Below are 17,488 nucleotides of genomic sequence, written 5' to 3' on the forward strand. Positions count from 1 at the left end.
CCCCCTCTCTCTCTCTCTCTCTCTCTCTCTCTCTCTCTCTCTCTCTCTCTCTCTCTCTCTCTCTCTCTCTCTCTCTCTCTCTGTATGAAGTATGAATTTTCCTATATCACCTCCAGGGATTTATTCGTTTTCTTGCCATAGAGACGTAAAACTGCTCCTTTGAAGAATTAGTCAAAAAGCGTCAATGTCATTTGAATTAAATTTATTACTTTTTACAATCCCATAGGTAATTCTGTGAGAGTAAAGGAACGGAAATGGAATGTCCTAAATTTTTCGCACTCATGTGAACAACACATATGAACATACATATTATAAACATGCTAGTACTTAGAAGAAAGATATAACATACTCTCTAGCTCGTAGAATGGAAGAGAGTGCGAATTGCAGACACACAACACATCCATGTTCCCCAGACAATGTGCACAGCTCCTAATGAATATGTAAGTGCACAAGACACCGTAATTACTCGTATGCTTGTACATAAAGTTGACTTTGTTATTATTCGACAAGATAGAGAACAGACGAAGAGAGAAGAAGAGAAGAAACAACGGAGACGAATAAACAAAATTAGGAGAGAAGGAAAAGGAAACAAAAACGAACAAGAAAATGAAACACGTGGAAATGAGAGAAGTCCTAAGGCTGTTCACTCATACGTAGACTGTTGCACAGATGTATGTCAGTCCCACACCTAGGTGTGGCGAAATAAGCTTCAGATTTCAGACCGTCTGAGAAACCTAAAAGTTGGAAGCTGTTTCTGCCACACACTTTCTGGCCGGTCTGACAGACCTAGATTTGGCTGACTGTTGAAGCGTATAACAATAACAATAATTTACTAGTCAAGGGCTCCTAACCCCTGTCGTCATGATTCATGGAAAGAGTCACCCTGAATATAACGCTATACCTACATAATTATACTGAGGTATTTCCATGTTCAACCACTTACAAACCACCCGGTATGCGAATTCTGACTGTTGAAGCGTATAACAATCATTTACTAGTCAAGGGCTCCTAACCCCTGTCGTCATGATTCATGGAAGGAGTCACCCTGAATATAACGCTATACCTACATAATTATACTGAGGTATTTCCATGTTCAACCACTTACAAACCACCCGGTATGCGAATAATATAACGAAAATTTCATTTCCATCAATCAAAGTCGATTTCGCTTTAAAATAAATTGTGGTGTGATATAGGATATTAGGTTGTCGGATGAAAATGATTCCAGAAATGATTTTCATTGACGTTTTATGTGAATTTATTATGATACTGTTTATGGGATGGGATAGGGAAATCAGGGGGTGGGATGGGATAGTGGTACAAGGGTTGGGATGGAATAGGGAAATCGAGGGTTGGGATGTATAGGGGAGTGAGGGGAGGATTGGAACGGGGGGTCTAGTAAGCCCCAAAGTGTCCCGCATATGACGAGGGACCAGGGATATTTTATTTTGGACAAGGGAGAAAAGGATTTTCCGATGGGATAGGGAAATCAGGGGGTGGGATGGGATAGTGGTACAAGGGTTGGGATGGAATAGGGAAATCGAGGGATGGGATGTTTAGGGGAGTGAGGGGAGGATTTGGACGGGGGGTCTAGTAAGCCCCAAAGTGTCCCGCATATGACGAGGGACCAGGGATATTTTATTTTGGACAAGGGAGAAAAGGATTTTCCCCCATTTATCTTGAATATTGTTACTTTGATTTGGGTTTTGGTTTGGCTTGAGATTTTCAATTATTTTCCCCCTTTTTTATTGGGGGAGAGAGGGGGGCTGCCACTTAGTTTGTTTAACATGGCAGGATTGTCCAAAATGATCTTCTCCATATAACTAGTACCAAGCTACCAAGGTTGGTATACAGGCTTACAGAGTCTCCATTTCTCCTGAACCAGTCCTCATATGGTTCCAAAGTTGTTGTAGGAGATGAGTCCCCCCTCCTCTCTCCCCACCAAATAATAATTATGACTATGCCACAGGCGAAGTGAAAATCTTTTGTAAAATAAAATGGCTACTTCCTGTTAGCCTTGATATCTCTTTTGTGCGATCTTTTTTTATTGGGGAGAGAGGGAGGCTGCCACTTAGTTTGTTTAACATGGCAGGATTCTCCAAAATAATCTTCTCCATATATGTAACTATAGTACCAAGCTACCAAGGGTGGTATACAGGCTTACAGAGTCTCCATTTCTCCTGAACCAGTCCTCATATGGTTCCAAAGTTGTCGTAGGAGATGAGTCCTTCCCCCCCCTCTCCCCACCAAATAATATGACTATGCCACAGGCGAAGTGAAAATCTTTTGTAAAATAAAATGGCTACTTCCTGTTAGCCTTATTGGGGAGAGAGGGAGGCTGCCACTTAGTTTGTTTAACATGGCAGGATTCTCCAAAATGATCTTCTCCATATAACTAGTACCAAGCTACCAAGGGTGGTATACAGATACAGGCTTACAGAGTCTCTATTTCTTCTGAACCAGTCCTCATATGGTTCCAAAGTTGTCGTAGGAGATGAGTCCCCCCCCTCTCCCCACCAAATAATATGACTATGCCACAGGCGAAGTGAAAATCTTTTGTAAAATAAAATGGCTACTTCCTGTTAGCCTTGATATCTCTTTTGTGCGATCTTCTCGTCTTATTTCGAGGTTCGAAGAAAAGAACAAGATTAGACCCCCGTGTGCGAATAGCCTAGAATTTCCGACGTTACACCCTGTCGTTTTGAGCCACCCTGTATACTTGAGTGTTCCAGTGAGAGATATACCGTCCCAGATTTTCTCCCAGACTCCCAGACGCAAGTTTTCATGTCACGGGAACGAACAATCATAACTGAAATAAATTCATCAGGAATGTAAACTTGTAAAGGAGGAGAAAAAATACACAACTGTCACGCGGAATAATACCGAGGTAAATAATTATTCTGACGGAAAAACACGGGAATTCCATTTTCACAGCGGAATAATATGAGAAAATATGAGAAGTTATATGTGAGGTTTTATTTGGAGAAGGTGGGCGAGATTAAAGCTGACACGACTGCGGGAGTGTGCATGTGCACATCGGATTAGAACCCCGTGTGCGAATAGCCTAGAATTTCTGACGTTACACCCTGTCGTTTTGAGCCACCCTGTATACTTGAGTGTTCCAGTGAAAGATATACCGTCCCAGATTTTCTCCCAGACCCAAGTTTTCATGTCACGAGAACAATCATAACTGAAATAAATTCATCAGGAATGTAAATGTAAAGGAGGAGAAAAAATACACAACTGTCACCCGGAATAATACCGAGGTAAATAATTATTCTGACGGAAAAACACGGGAATTCCATTTTCACAGCGGAATAATATGAGAAGTTATATGTGAGGTTTTATTTGGAGAAGGTGGGCGAGATTAAAGCTGACACGACTGCGGGAGTGTGCATGTGCACATCATCAAATCTTTGGAGTCTTTAATTTAGACACAAGTAGCACAGACTGAGTTGTTGAGAACGAACCACGTCCTTCCCTCCATAGATGCAAGATGGGATAGTGATAGTGTAAGAACTCAAGTTTTAACTAAAAAAAAAAAAAAAACATTAATGAAAATAATTTAATAAAATCACTAAATAATTGAAGAAAAAAAAATCTCACTACTTAAAATATTTGCAAATCAGGATATTAATTTACAACGTCTAAGATGGGAATCAATATACTCCCGGAACCACAGGCCTAAAAGAAAATCCAGATTATAAACACCCAGAAGCAAATACTTTACGAGGGTAGTTGAATATCCTAGGGTATTTTAGGGGAACCGTGTAGTGCAGTTTCAAAAGAACACCCTAGTCTCGACCAACTCCTCTAGCAGGCATTGATATCAATTAGCGAATATTAATTTCTCTCTGAACTATAGAAAGTTCAGAAAGTCAGCTCAAAATATGGTGTGCAATGCCCTCTCAACTTGTCTATGTATACTTGTATAGTCTTATCCGTTTTTCTGACGTCACGTTTTGTCCCTAATACTTTCCTGCTATTGTGCAGTAAAGCCAGGAAAGGGTATCCGAGCGAAGTCAAAAGCCTGTTGAAAATCAATTACCCTGTCCTGAAAGCAATTGCCTGCACCCATGCCTGAAATGATTAGGATGTGGCATCCCGCCAGAATATCGGAGACGGAACATTTCCACGCATTTGAATTTTTATACGAGGAGGAAAAATGGGAGAAATTTGAATACACATTGAATGTTGAATGAGATTTCCCATTTTACTGTTATTCAGCACAATTTCGGGTTTGTGTTTTGATGGGATGATACTCTGATGGTATACGCTTCTTTTGAAGAACCTTGGCGATATTTCTCGATGAAAAGGGATAGAGGCACTCGTAGGTAAATGAAAAGATAACTTAATAGTTAGCAAGAAAAACAGAAAGAACAGAATAATATAAAATTCTACTCACACATGCATGTAGATATTATTTATTTTGAACTTTTTGTCATTTATAGTCACTTACAGCTCCTTCCCTCTGCTATTAGAACTTTAGACTTTCAATTGAGTGTCAGCACCAAGGTGATGGGTTTTCTCCGAGCGTTGCTCACCGTTTTCAGCAACAATGTCCTCGTGTTGGATACATCAAGCGCAACATATCTCCCCGTAGTGTCCACCAAACTCAAAGTGGTTTCAACACCAGGTAGCAGTGTATTCACCAGAGTAGCCACCAATATGTCCACCACTTCAAAGACAAGTCCGTCCACTAGTCTTAGACCGATAGTGAGCGTACCTCCTAGTTGACGCAGGACGATTTGTCCCAAGTCACCAACGTCTGTGGTTAGTCCAGATAGTTTGTTATTTTTCATTATTATTCAAACTTAAGATATCTGGGATAAAGTAGACAATATTCCACGTCTTTTGGTTAAAGTATCAATTTTTTATCTTTAATACAGACCATTTAAAAGGCATGGGCGAAAATTCGCTCGATTGATTTGGAATGAACTTCATATCCTGTGCCCTAAATCACCAAAGTATGGAAAAGTATTTACAATTCCATATTTCGATATGATTCGTCCAAATTCAAAATTCTGCTTTTCCATTGGCTATTACACTTGTAAGATACTTTTCCATACTTTGGTGATTTAGGGCACAGTCGACCACGTTACAATAGTGACTGAAGCTTGTCTTCTACTCGTAGATAAAATACCAAATGCACTGTTTTCTCTTGTTCGCAAAATTTCAAAACTCCACCACAAGTAAACATTGAAGGGTTACTCATCAGAGATATTTTAACAACATTTTCAAAGGGCTGTAGAGTACTAATTTTTAATCCTCACTTTTAGTATCTCTTCCTCTCCGTCTCCCTTGCAGGTCTGTGTTCCAGCTCTTCAAATTTTCGAAAAGAAAATGCTTTTAACGAGAGCTGGAAATGCTGAAAATGACGAACCTTTTCAGTTTAATCTCGTATTCAAAGGCATTACTAACCTTTTAATATATAATATATCTATCTAACCTTTTATTTTACATAGCTCGTCTTTTGTTTTGTTTAATTTCATTATTTTAGAAAATAAAATTCGTCTACTAGCAGGTACTTTACGTTTAATATATGCCACAATGGCACTTGGAATATTGTGAAGACTTGATCACAAAACTCGGGTTTTCTTCCCTTCCATAAATATCAAAAAGATTTCACTATTATTCCCGAATAATGGCAGGTGAGGTACATTACGCGGAAATTTCAAATAGGTTCTGGGAAGTTTTCAATAATTTCTCATTTATGATGCCACCAGCATCCGCTGTTACCGCCATTGTTCTATAGAGGAGTACCAAAATAACAACCTCTTGGGTAATGTTCGGTGGGAAAAACATGCCACTTGTTCAAAAAAAATTGTACCCATTGAACGCCTCCCAATAAGGGTTGTCCTTGGGATTCCGTCGAGAAGTCGACAGGTTTGTCTTCAATTATTTCTTCCTTCACAGTTTTCGTCTCAGTAACGTTAGTCTCTTTTGTGATCACTCTAGCCGTGGTGAAGTCAGCCACGATCAGGATCGCCAAGGCTGTCAGAGAAACGGCTTTCATATTGAAGAACTTTCCGGAAGAAACTTATATAGTGCGAATAAAAAATCACCGGAATCAATTGGAACGGGAAGAGGATGTGATATTAATGAGGAAGAGTGCATTTCCGGACATCCTATTTATACTGTTGTCAACAATTATATTTATTTAATGAAGATAAGATTCTCTTGTTCGCAAAATTTCAAAACTCCACCACAAGTAAACATTGAAGGGTTACTCATCAGAGATATTTTAACAACATTTTCAAAGGGCTGTAGAGTACTAATTTTTAATCCTCACTTTTAGTATCTCTTCCTCTCCGTCTCCCGACCACGTTACAATAGTGACTGAAGCTTGTCTTCTACTCGTAGATAAAATACCAAATGCACTGTTTCTCTTGTTCGCAAAATTTCAAAACTCCACCACAAGTAAACATTGAAGGGTTATACCCATCAGAGATATTTTAACAACATTTTCAAAGGGCTGTAGAGTACTAATTTTTAATCCTCACTTTTAGTATCTCTTCCTCTCCGTCTCCCTTGCAGGTCTGTGTTCCAGCTCTTCAAATTTTCGAAAAGAAAATGCTTTTAACGAGAGTTGGAAATGCTGAAAATGACGAACCTTTTCAGTTTAATCTCGCATTCAAAGGCATTACTAACCTTTTAATATATAACATATCTATCTAACCTTTTATTTTACATAGCTCGTCTTTTGTTTTGTTTAATTTCATTATTTTAGAAAATAAAATTCGTCTACTAGCAGTAAGTACTTGAGAACCTAATGTAAATATTTTGAGATAAAAGAATGTGTGTGTTCTTACATGTCTTTGGAGGTATAAAAAATCTAATAGGTATTTCACTATTTACCTTCCTTTTGTTGAAAGATAAATAGGATTAAATTTTACAAGTACAATGCAGTCGGACTGAGAGTTAACAGTTAAGATAATACAATTCAATTATCGTAGAAATTACAAGCACCATTTTCACAAGTTTCTTTTGTCTTTTTATAAAGGTCTCATAGTCTCGAAAGCGAAGAGAGAAGGAAGATCGGATACGAGAAAGCCAGCCGTTCCTAGAACGAACCTTACTGGTTCAGGATAAAATCCGCCCTCCTCCTTTCCTACTCCTAAAAAAAGAATAAAAAGATAGTAAAAGGGCCAATATCATTTTTGCACCGGCAGGCTTTAATGACGACGCATTATTGAACTGAAAAATAATTTAAAGTGTTAATTTTCGTAACGTCAAAATAAATATTTATATTTTTTAAACTAAAAAAGTTGGTACCTAGGTAGAATATTGGGTAAAAAAAAACAACACGAAAAAGCCATTTTATTAATTAACGTCCATTAATTACGTTTAGAAAATCGAAAATGTTATTTATTTATTATTTTTTTTCCATTTTACCCACCAAATATACCTACATTATAAATAAAATGTGGAGCAACCTGGCAACTTTGGTAGAGTATTAATTGCCGTCATGTGTGTCCTATGGATTCATTTCATTTTATGGGCCTCCATTTACCCCACTCTGAGGTACTTCACTTTTTCCAATTTTTGTTTGGAGTTGGTATTGCCCTCCTTACCCTTCTAACACTTCTTCCCTTCTCTCTCAACCCTTCCTCAACTTTTTCTTTCCACCTCAGTTTTGGTTTCCCTCTCTCTCTGTCTGTCTCTCTCTCTCTCTCTCTCTCTCTCTCTCTCTCTCTCTCTCTCTCTCTTCCCCTGTATCATCCTGACTTTGCCCCCCTTTATGCTTCATACTGTCCATACCCTTCTAATACCTCTGCCCTTCTCTCTCAAGTCTTCCTCAACTTTTTCTTTCCACCTCAGTTTTGGTTTCCCTCTCTCTCTGTCTGTCTGTCTCTCTCTCTCTCTCTCTCTCTCTCTCTCTCTCTCTCTCTCTCTCTCTCTCTCTCTCTATCTCTCTCTCTCTCTCTCTCTCTCTATCTATCTCTCTCTCTTCCCCTGTATCATCCTGAATGACCAGTTTCTCTACTTTTTCACCTAATGTATGTACACTATGTACATAATGTAGGTACTAGGTATGTATTTCGTTTAACTCTCATCATTCTCTCCTCTTTACATGCCCAAATCATCTCAGTCTACTCTCTTGTATTTTCGATTTTGCGTTACATCGAAGTTGCGCTTTTATTTTAATTGAAAATTGGTGTATTAAATTAATTAAAGTGGGTATATTATAGGTAGCTCATTACTTGGTTCGGTCTCATTATAGTTTAGGGTAGGATGAACCTCAATTATACTCACATACTTACTTATGAACAGTATGAACTTCAATTATATGTACCCACATACTTATGAACTTCAATTATACCCATACACTTACGTTGGAATCCTTTTTCACGACTTTGGAAATTTTGCGTTACATCAAAGTTGCGCTTTTATTTTAATTGAAAATTGGTGTATAACTGTATAATAAATTGAAGTGGGTATATTATAGGTAGCTCATTACTTGTTTCGGTCTCATTAGTTTAGGCTAGGATGAACCTCAATTATACTCACATACTTACTTATGAACTTCAATTATATGTACCCACATACTTATGAACTTCAATTATACCCATACACTTACGTTGGAATCCTTTTTCACGACTTTGGACTTTGTCCTAAGGCTGTTCACTCATACGTAGACTGTTGCACAGATGTATGTCAGTCCCACACCTAGGTGTGGCGAAATAAGCTTCATGAGAGAAGACAAATACAGAGAGGAAAAAATGAGAGACATTGAAGAATAGGACGAGAAATGGAATGAAGAAGAGGATTTGAAGATGGAGAATAATAAGAAATGGAAATCGAGAGTACCTATGAAGAGGCTGAATAACTATCTGATATGCATGAAAGTGCCCTGGAAGACGGAGGAAAAAGGAGAAGAAAAGAGCTTGAAAAATAAGAAAAACAAACAAAGACAACATGTTTGTGATTTTATCAATAGAGCTGTATGTACTTTATGTACGAGACATATTGACAAGACGACAGTCTCGGCTGGTATTGAACCCACGTCCTCCTGATTATCAGGCGAGCTGACCATTACACCACCGAGGGAGGCACCGAGATAGGTATAGGGTGACAGGATATTATATGGGTTACGGTAATACCCAGAAGAATGGGAGGGAGGAAGGAAGGGAGGGGGTTGCAATAGAATTATTTCCATCATATTATTTTTGGCCTCCATCCAATCTAATAAGAGAGAGAAGGAGGAAGAGAGAAATCGGGGGAGCCTGAGAGAGGGAGAGAGAGAGACGTAACTGTAACTGTCATCGCACCACTACTATATTATTGGCATGGCGGTCGAAAGCTCAAGATAGACGAAAGTTTCCGTAAAAGAGAGAAGGAGAGAGGAGGGAGGGAAGAGTGGGAAATAATAAAGCTCGGGAGGGAAGGGATGAAGCGGAAGAGAAGGAACGGCGAGAAGAAAGGGGGGAACAGAGAAGTAGATGGAGGAATGGAAAGAAAAGAGAGAGATGAAACAGGGATAGAAGTTGGAGAATGCAAGAGGGAGGGAGAGAAAGATTAAAGAAAAAGGGGTGTGATGGGTGGGACAGAAGAAGAGAAGGAGGAAGAGGAGTCTGAAGAAAAAGAGAAGGAAGAAGAAGAAAAAAAAGAAGAAGAAGAGGGAGAGAAGGAAGGAGATTTAGAGGGGGAGAGAATGTCAAAAGTTATAGTTTTCGGACGTCGAATTATTTTATTAACTTTTGGGGGTTTTTGTTTCAAGTGTTGGTGAACAATTTTCCGGGAATTGAATTATCTCTGCAAATCCCCCATCGATCGTCTCTCTCTCCCTCTCTCTTTCTCTCTCTCTCCCTCCCCGCCCCACTTAATCTCTTGTTGTTGAGTAAAATGTAGGTCGTAGATATGTCGATACATACATAGTACAATATTACATGATTTTAATTATTAGGTAGCTATTCACAAAGAATATAGGTTAAAAGTTCAAAGTCAGTATGACAGGGTAAGGTTAGGTGATACCTACATCCAATAGCACCAGATTGAATTTCCATTCAGGTCCTCAATTTAGGGTGGCTACCTGCGCAGGACCCTGTCACATAATGGGGTCTCTCCCCCCCTAAAACCAAAATATAAATCACTTTTTAAATTGTTCAAATTCAAAATTAAATTTAAATACTTTTGAGATGATAATGTTACTCATTAAAAAAAAAAAAAAAAAAAAAAAAAAAAAGAAAAAAAAAAGACTCGGGTTTTCTTCCCTTCCATAAATATCAAAAAGATTTCACTATTATTCCCGAATAATGGCAGGTGAGGTATTTTACGCGGAAATTTCAAATAGGTTCTGGGAAGTTTTCATTAATTTCTCATTTATGATGCCACCAGCATCCGCTGTTACCGCCATTGTTCTATAGAGGAGTACCAAAATAACACCTCTTGGGTAATGTTCGGTAGAAAAAACATGCCACTTGTTCAAAAAACAAAAAAAAAAAAAAAATGTACCCATGTAGAACAAATTTTTCTCAACAGGTCACAATCCACCAACTAATTCAGATCATGTTTGTTCGGGAGGAAGACTGTGGTCTCTTTGTGCCAGCTAATTACCCCTAGGTTGGGAATCCAGGTTCTGATTTCTTAGAATATGTGTCACTTACCTCACAAAGCTTTCCTTCTTTAACTTCCTTCTTCTCCTTGGTGCCCCAGAACTCTTTTCCTCAAACTTTTACTTCCTTCTCCTTGTTGTCTCAGAATCAGAACTCTTTTCCTCAAACCTTAACTTCTTCGCCTTGTCAAGAGACGGAATTTGTGTTGAGGAAGTGACTGATTCCCCCACATAACCCTCCGTACCTACGATTTTCATTAGTTTTCATGCAGAGCACACTCTGTGCATCGTATTGTTCTCATTACGTAATGAACTCGCGACCTCCCTACCACCCAGTCTAGTGCTGCTTGATGGAATAAATTTGCAAATCTGGAACACCCGTAAAGTCCCCTGTATACCTTTCCCTCTTCGGAGAAAAGCGAAACTGATGACTGATGATGATGATGATGATGATGACAGTGATGGCATAGGTGTTGCCAGAGCAGGGAAATTCTCTCTAAACTTGGGGGGAAGTTGAACTATCCAGGGGAAAATTTTACCAATCTACGGGGGAAATAAATTAAAGGGAAAAAGACTCCGTTGATATTTAGTTTAGTTATCCCTCTTTTTTACTTTTTTTTCTATGTGAAATCGAAATAATTAGGTGATTTTCTCATCATATTCCCTCATTGCCTTTTCTCCGTTCTTCTCATTTCTCTCTCAGCCTCTCTCTCTGATGTGTATTTTCATATATTTATTTTATTATTATTATTTTTTTACATATTGAAAATATTACTGGACTTAGTGTCGTGAGGTAACGATATACTTCATGCAACATCCAATGGTTGAGATGCCTCTACTCTCGTTTTCTCTGAAGATTTTTACTTTCCTTATCCTATAGGAAGGAAAGTAATGTAATCGGGTCAAAATTTCGATGGTCAGTTTTTAGTGCCAAAACACGTTTAAGCTATTGATATCTTTTTTTCCTCTTTCTATGACATTGGCCGTGCCGCCACAATTAGAGTCAGTTTGATTGATGGCTGACATCCAGTGTGCCGTCATATTTTCCAATTTATTAATGTGAAATTCGTATTTTATTTATTGTTTCTCGACCATATCCATATATTTACGAGTCCATATGATGTGTATCCTCTCTATCTTTTTGTCTTTTCCCTCTCTAATTTTCTATGGCTTTTCCCCCTCTATCTTTCTGTCTTTTCCTACTCTATGTTTCTATGGCTTTTCCCCTCTATCTTTTTGTCTTTTCCCCTCTAATTTTCTCTGGCTTTCCCCCTCTATCTTTTTGTCTTTTCCCCTCTAATTTTCTATGGCTTTTCCCCCTCTATCTTTTTGTCTTTTCCCCCTCTAATTTTCTATGGCTTTCCTCCTCTATCTTTTTGTCTTTTCCCTCTCTAATTTTCTATGGCTTTTCCCCCTCTATCTTTCTGTCTTTTCCCTCTCTAATTTTCTATGGCTTTTCCCCCTCAATCTTTTTGCCTTTCCCCCCTCTAATTTTCTAATTGTTTCCCCTTTATCTTCCAAGCTTCTTCCACTTTTCTTTCTATAGCTCCTTTTTCGCTCTAAATTCCTAGCTTCTTCCTCTATATTTTTAGTTCCCACCCTTTTAATCTTTCCCCACTTTCTTTCCAAATTTTTCCCCCTTCTGTCTTTCTAGCTGTCCTCCTCTTTACAATTTTTCAATCCTCTCCCCCTAAAATCTTTTCGTAGCCTCTTGAGAACGAGGCAAAAGAGATAGCAACCCAGGACGGTAGGTACGCGTCAAGCTGTTAGGTATTTAATATGCCAAGCAGATTCCTTTTGCCTGCGAGGTGTCAGGGGTGAACATTTTGGAGTAAATTTGGGGGTAAAAGAGAAGAGAAAGCAAGGGAGAATCCGGGAAAGGGGAAGAAAGAGGAAGGGCAAAACGAGAACCACGGGTGGAGAAAAGAGGAGAAAGACGAAAAAGTGAGAAGGATTAGGGGAAGAGGGAGAGAGGGAGAGGGAGAGAGAAAGGGAGAGAGGGAGAGAGAGAGAAGCAGAGAGAGAAGCAGAGAGAGTGAGACAGAGAGAGTGATTAAAATATTTGCAAATCAGGATATTAATTTACAACCTCTAAGGAAAAGTGGGGATTAATATACCTCCGGAACCACAAGAAAATCCTGATTTTGAACACCCAGAAGCAAATACTTTAGGGTAATTTAGAATATTCTAGGGTATTTTAGGGGAACCGTGTAGTGCAGTTTCAAAAGAACACCCTAGTCTCGACCAACTCCTCTAGCAGGCATTGATATAAATTAGCGAATATTAATTTCTCTCTGAAATATAGAAAGTTCAGAAAGACAGCTCAAAATATGGTGTGCAATGCCCTCTAAATTTGTCTATGTATAGTCTTATCCGTTTTTCTGACGTCACGTTTTGTCCCTAATACTTTCCTGCTGTTGTGCAGTAAAGCCAGGAAAGGGTATCCGAGCGAAGTCAAAAGCCTGTTGAAAATCAATTACCCTGTCCTGAAAGCAATTGCCTGCACCCATGCCTGAAATGATTAGGATGTGGCATCCCGCCAGAATATCGGAGACGGAACATTTCCACGCATTTGAATTTTTATTCGGGGGAGGAAAAATGGGAGAAATGATTCTCGATGAAAAGGGATAGAGGCACTCGTAGGTAGATGAAAAGATAACTTAATAGTTAGCAAAGAAAACAGAAAGAACAGAACAATATAAAACTCTACTCACAGATGCATGTACACATGTATTTATTTTAAACTTTTGAATATTTTATAGTCACTATATACTCGTACAGCACCTTGCCTCTGCTATTTGTTTGAACGGTAGACTTTCAGTTTAATGTCAGCACCAAAGTGACGGGTTGTCTCCGAGCGTTGCTCACCGTTTTCAGCAACAATGTCCTCGTGTTGGATACATCAAGCGCAACATATCTCCCGGTCGTGTCCACCAAACTCAACGTGGTTTCAACTCCAGGTAGCAGTGTATTCACTAGAGTAGCCACCAATATGTCCACCACTTCAAAGACAAGTCCGTCCACGAGTCTTAGACCGATAGTGAGCGTACCTCCTAGTTGACGCAGGACGATTTGTCCCAAGTCACCAACGTCTGTGGTTAGTCCAGATAGTTAGGGGGAGCCTGAGAGAGGGAGAGAGAAAGACGTAACTGTCATCGCACCACTAGGTACTATATTATTGGCATGGCGGTCGAAAGCTCAAGATAGACGAAAGTTTCCGTACAAGAGAGAGAGAGAGGGAGGGGGCGAGAATGAAGTGTGGGAGGGAAGGGATGAAGCGGAAGAGAAAGAACGGCGAGAAGAAAGGTAGGGACAGAGATGGAGGAATGGAAAGAAAAGGGAGAGATGAAACAGGGATAGAAGTTGGAGAATGCAAGAGGGAGGGAGAGAAAGATTAAAGAAAAAGGGGTGTGATGGGTGGGACAGAAGAAGAGAAGGAGGAAGAGGAGTCTGAAGAAAAAGAGAAGGAAGAAGAAGAAGAAAAAAAAGAAGAAGAAGAGGGAGAGAAGGAAGGAGATTTAGAGGGGGAGAGAATGTCCAAAGTTATAGTTTTCGGACGTCGAATTATTTTATTAACTTTTGGGGGTTTTTGTTTCAAGTGTTGGTGAACAATTTTCCGGGAATTGAATTATCTCTGCAAATCCCCCATCGATCGTCTCTCTCTCTCTCTCTTTCTCTTTCTCTCCCTCTCTCTTTCTCTCTCTCTCCCTCCCCGCCCCACTTAATCATTTTTGTTGAGTAAAATGTAGGTCGTAGATATGTCGATACATACATAGTACAATATTACATGATTTTAATTATTAGGTAGCTATTCACAAAGAATATAGGTTAAAAGTTCAAAGTCAGTATGACAGGGTAGGTAGGTGGTACCTATATCCAACTGCACCCGATTGAATTTCCATTCATAGACGCTCAATTTAGGGTAGCGACCTACGTAGCACCCTGCCACATAATAGGGTCTCTCCCCCCTAAAATCAAAATATAAATCACTTGTTAAATTGTTCAAATTCAAAATTAAATTTAAATACTTTTGAGATGATAATGTTACTCTCATTAAAAAAAAGTGAAAATATACCATGTGTTTTCCCATGAAAAAGTTAGAGGGAGTTTTTCCTGGGACATCACATGATCACATACTGCTTATTTTTTCAAGTTCCGCTCAGCCCTCAGCCACTGAAGGATATAGGCGAAAAAGGCAAGAAAGATATAATAGGCCCAAAAGTGGTAAGTGACATAAAGCCTTATAACCATGACCTGGGCATTTGAAAGGGTTTTCAAGTTTTTAATTAAAGAAATATGGCAAAAACTGAGGTGGGCCAATAATTGGAACCAAATGGGCGAATAATAGGAACATCAGTCTGAAAAGTGGGCGAATAATAGGAACACTCGCCTTTTTCCACTTGATGGAAATTTTCGGAAAATCGGTAGACTATTATTAATTCGCTATAAATACATTCTATTAAGGACTAAATTCCGCTTCAAATGAACCTAAGATCACTATTCCAAAATAATTAGGACCAGAGATATAAGTGTTTTTGTCTGGAAAAACCCTTAGGTGGGCGAATAAATGGTACACTTACCCTATACCATGTGTTTTCTCATGGAAAAAATAGAGTGAGTTTTTCCTTTGACATCACATACTGCTTATTTTTTTGAGTGCCACTCAGCCACTGGATAATAACTGAGGAACTAGTTGAATTGAGGCGGAAATGGCAAGATATAGTCGTAAGTGGTAAGAGACAAAGTCCTTTATAACTATGACCTGGGCATTTGAAATAAAATTGTTCTCCTCACGTAAAAAGGGCATGCTCGCAACTTCTTGGTACCAAATAATGTCCTTGTTTGTGTTAAATGTTAGGCAGGTTCGAGGCTTAAAGACCCGTTCTCAATTGTGTTTCATCCGATTTTTTCCCGAATATCCTGTAACCTGTAAGCAATGTAATTTAAATGAATGTGCTCCCAATTACGCACGACACGATTTTTCCCGAACGACACAAAATGTCCTTGTAGGCAATTCAAATGAAAGTTTTCCCACTTACGCACGACACGATTTTTTGCCGAACTACAAGTGGAAACGGGCCTTAGGTGGCACTTTTTTAGGAGGAAAACTTGTGCTGAACTCCCGGTAGCAATGTCCTCATTAGTCTCAATAAGCACATGACTTTCATTTTATTCAAATTAAAAAATAGTCACTCTCAAGTAGGTACCTGAATGTGAAAAATATAAAAACCAAGATCAAAGAGGATGGGCGAGAAAGGAGGGGAAAGAGGAGGAAGGGAAGAAGAGGAGAGGGAGAGACTGTTAAAAAATTAGTGGGGTGAGAAGAGGGCGAAGGAAGAAAAAAATATAAAAACCAAGATCAAAGAGGATGGGTGAGAAAGGAGGGGAAAGAGGAGGAAGGGAAGAAGAGGAGAGGGAGAGACTGTTAAAAAATTAGTGGGGTGAGAAGAGGGCGAAGGAAGGGGAGAGATGAAATGAAATGGAATAATTATTATAATGAAAATGATATTAACCCCTTACCTCCCTCCGTGTCTAATATTGTCACATAATGAACGCAATTTTGCTAATGAAGAGTGTGGGAGAGCATATCACGCTGTTTAATCAACTGTTAATGTGATTGTGATCATGTGATCACAAAACATGTAGGATGGTGACTTTTCAATCCTTTCTGTCTGTTTGATTTGCTTGTATTGAAACGGATTTTTGTGTGACGCGATATACGTATTGTGTGGCAAAATCAAATCAAATTCTCAATTTTTAAAGATGTTTTTTTAAGGCCGCGGGTTCGATTTCCACCAGGGGCGGATTTTATTCTGAACGGATAATGTTCGTTCTCGGAACGGTTGGCTTTCTCCTGTCTTACTTCTCTCTTCGAGTTCGGGACTGAACGCCTCCCAGTAAGGGTTGTCCTTGGGATTCCGTTGAGAAGTCGACAGGTTTGTCTTCAATTATTTCTTCCCTCACAGTTTTCGTCTCAGTAACGTTAGTCTCTTTTGTGATCACTCTAGCCGTGGTGAAGTCAGCCACGATCAGGATCACCAAGGCTGTCAGAGAAACGGCTTTCATATTGAAGTCCGGAAGAAACTTAGTGCGAATAAAAAATCACCGGAATCAATTGGAACCGGAAAGGGATGTGATATTAATGAGGAAGAGTGCATTTCCGGACATCCTATTTATACTGTTGTCAACAATTATATTTATTTAATGAAGATAAGATAACGGATTAAGTGACACTCGTGGAAGTACTTGAGAACCTAATGTAAATATTTTGAGATAAAAGAATGTGTGTGTCCTTACATGTCTTTGGAGGTATAAAAAATCTAATAGGTATTTAACTATTTACTTTTCTTTTGTTGAAAGATAAATAGGATTACGTTTTACAAGTACAATGCAGTCGGATTGAGAGTTAACAGTTAAGATAGTACAATTCAATTATCGTAGAAATTACAAGCACCATTTTCACAAGTTTCTTTTGTCTTTTTATAAAGGTCTCATAGTCTCGAAAGCGAAGAGAGAAGGAAGATCGGATAGGAGAAAGCCAGCCGTTCCTAGAACGAACCTTATTGGTTCAGGATAAAATCCGCCCTCCTCCTTCTCCTCCTTTTCCTACTCCTAAAAAAAGATAGTAAAAGGGCCAACATCATTTTTGCACCGGCAGGCTTTAATGACGACACCTTATTGAACTGAAAAATAATTTAAAATGTTAATTTTCGTAAAGTCAAAATAAATATTTATATTTTTTAAACTAAAAAAGCTGGTACCTAGGTAGAATATTGGGTAAAAAAAAACACGAAAAAGCCATTTTATTAATTAACGTCCATTAATATTTTTTAATTTATGCTACTCTCTTCGAGTTCGGGACGATAAGACCTTAGCACTTACAGTTCCCTTTATCTCTTGAAAAAAAAAGAAAGATATTTTTCACAGTTTATT

The 17,488-nt window shown here is 38.8% G+C and overlaps 1 long non-coding RNA gene across 1 annotated transcript; it reads right to left on the reverse strand.

Annotated features, from left to right (window-relative positions):
• Positions 1–181: 181 nt before the first annotated feature.
• On the reverse strand, positions 182–8,985 carry LOC113469498. Its single transcript, XR_003392888.1, has 2 exons — positions 8,706–8,985; positions 182–633 (listed from the first exon to the last, which is right to left on the reverse strand). It is a non-coding gene; the product is annotated as an uncharacterized LOC113469498 (long non-coding RNA).
• Between the last annotated feature and the right edge of the window lie 8,503 nt (positions 8,986–17,488).

This window comes from Diaphorina citri, unplaced genomic scaffold, assembly GCF_000475195.1.
Source record: "Diaphorina citri unplaced genomic scaffold, Diaci psyllid genome assembly version 1.1 scaffold1105, whole genome shotgun sequence".
In the NCBI taxonomy this organism is placed as follows: Eukaryota; Metazoa; Arthropoda; class Insecta; order Hemiptera; family Psyllidae; genus Diaphorina; species Diaphorina citri.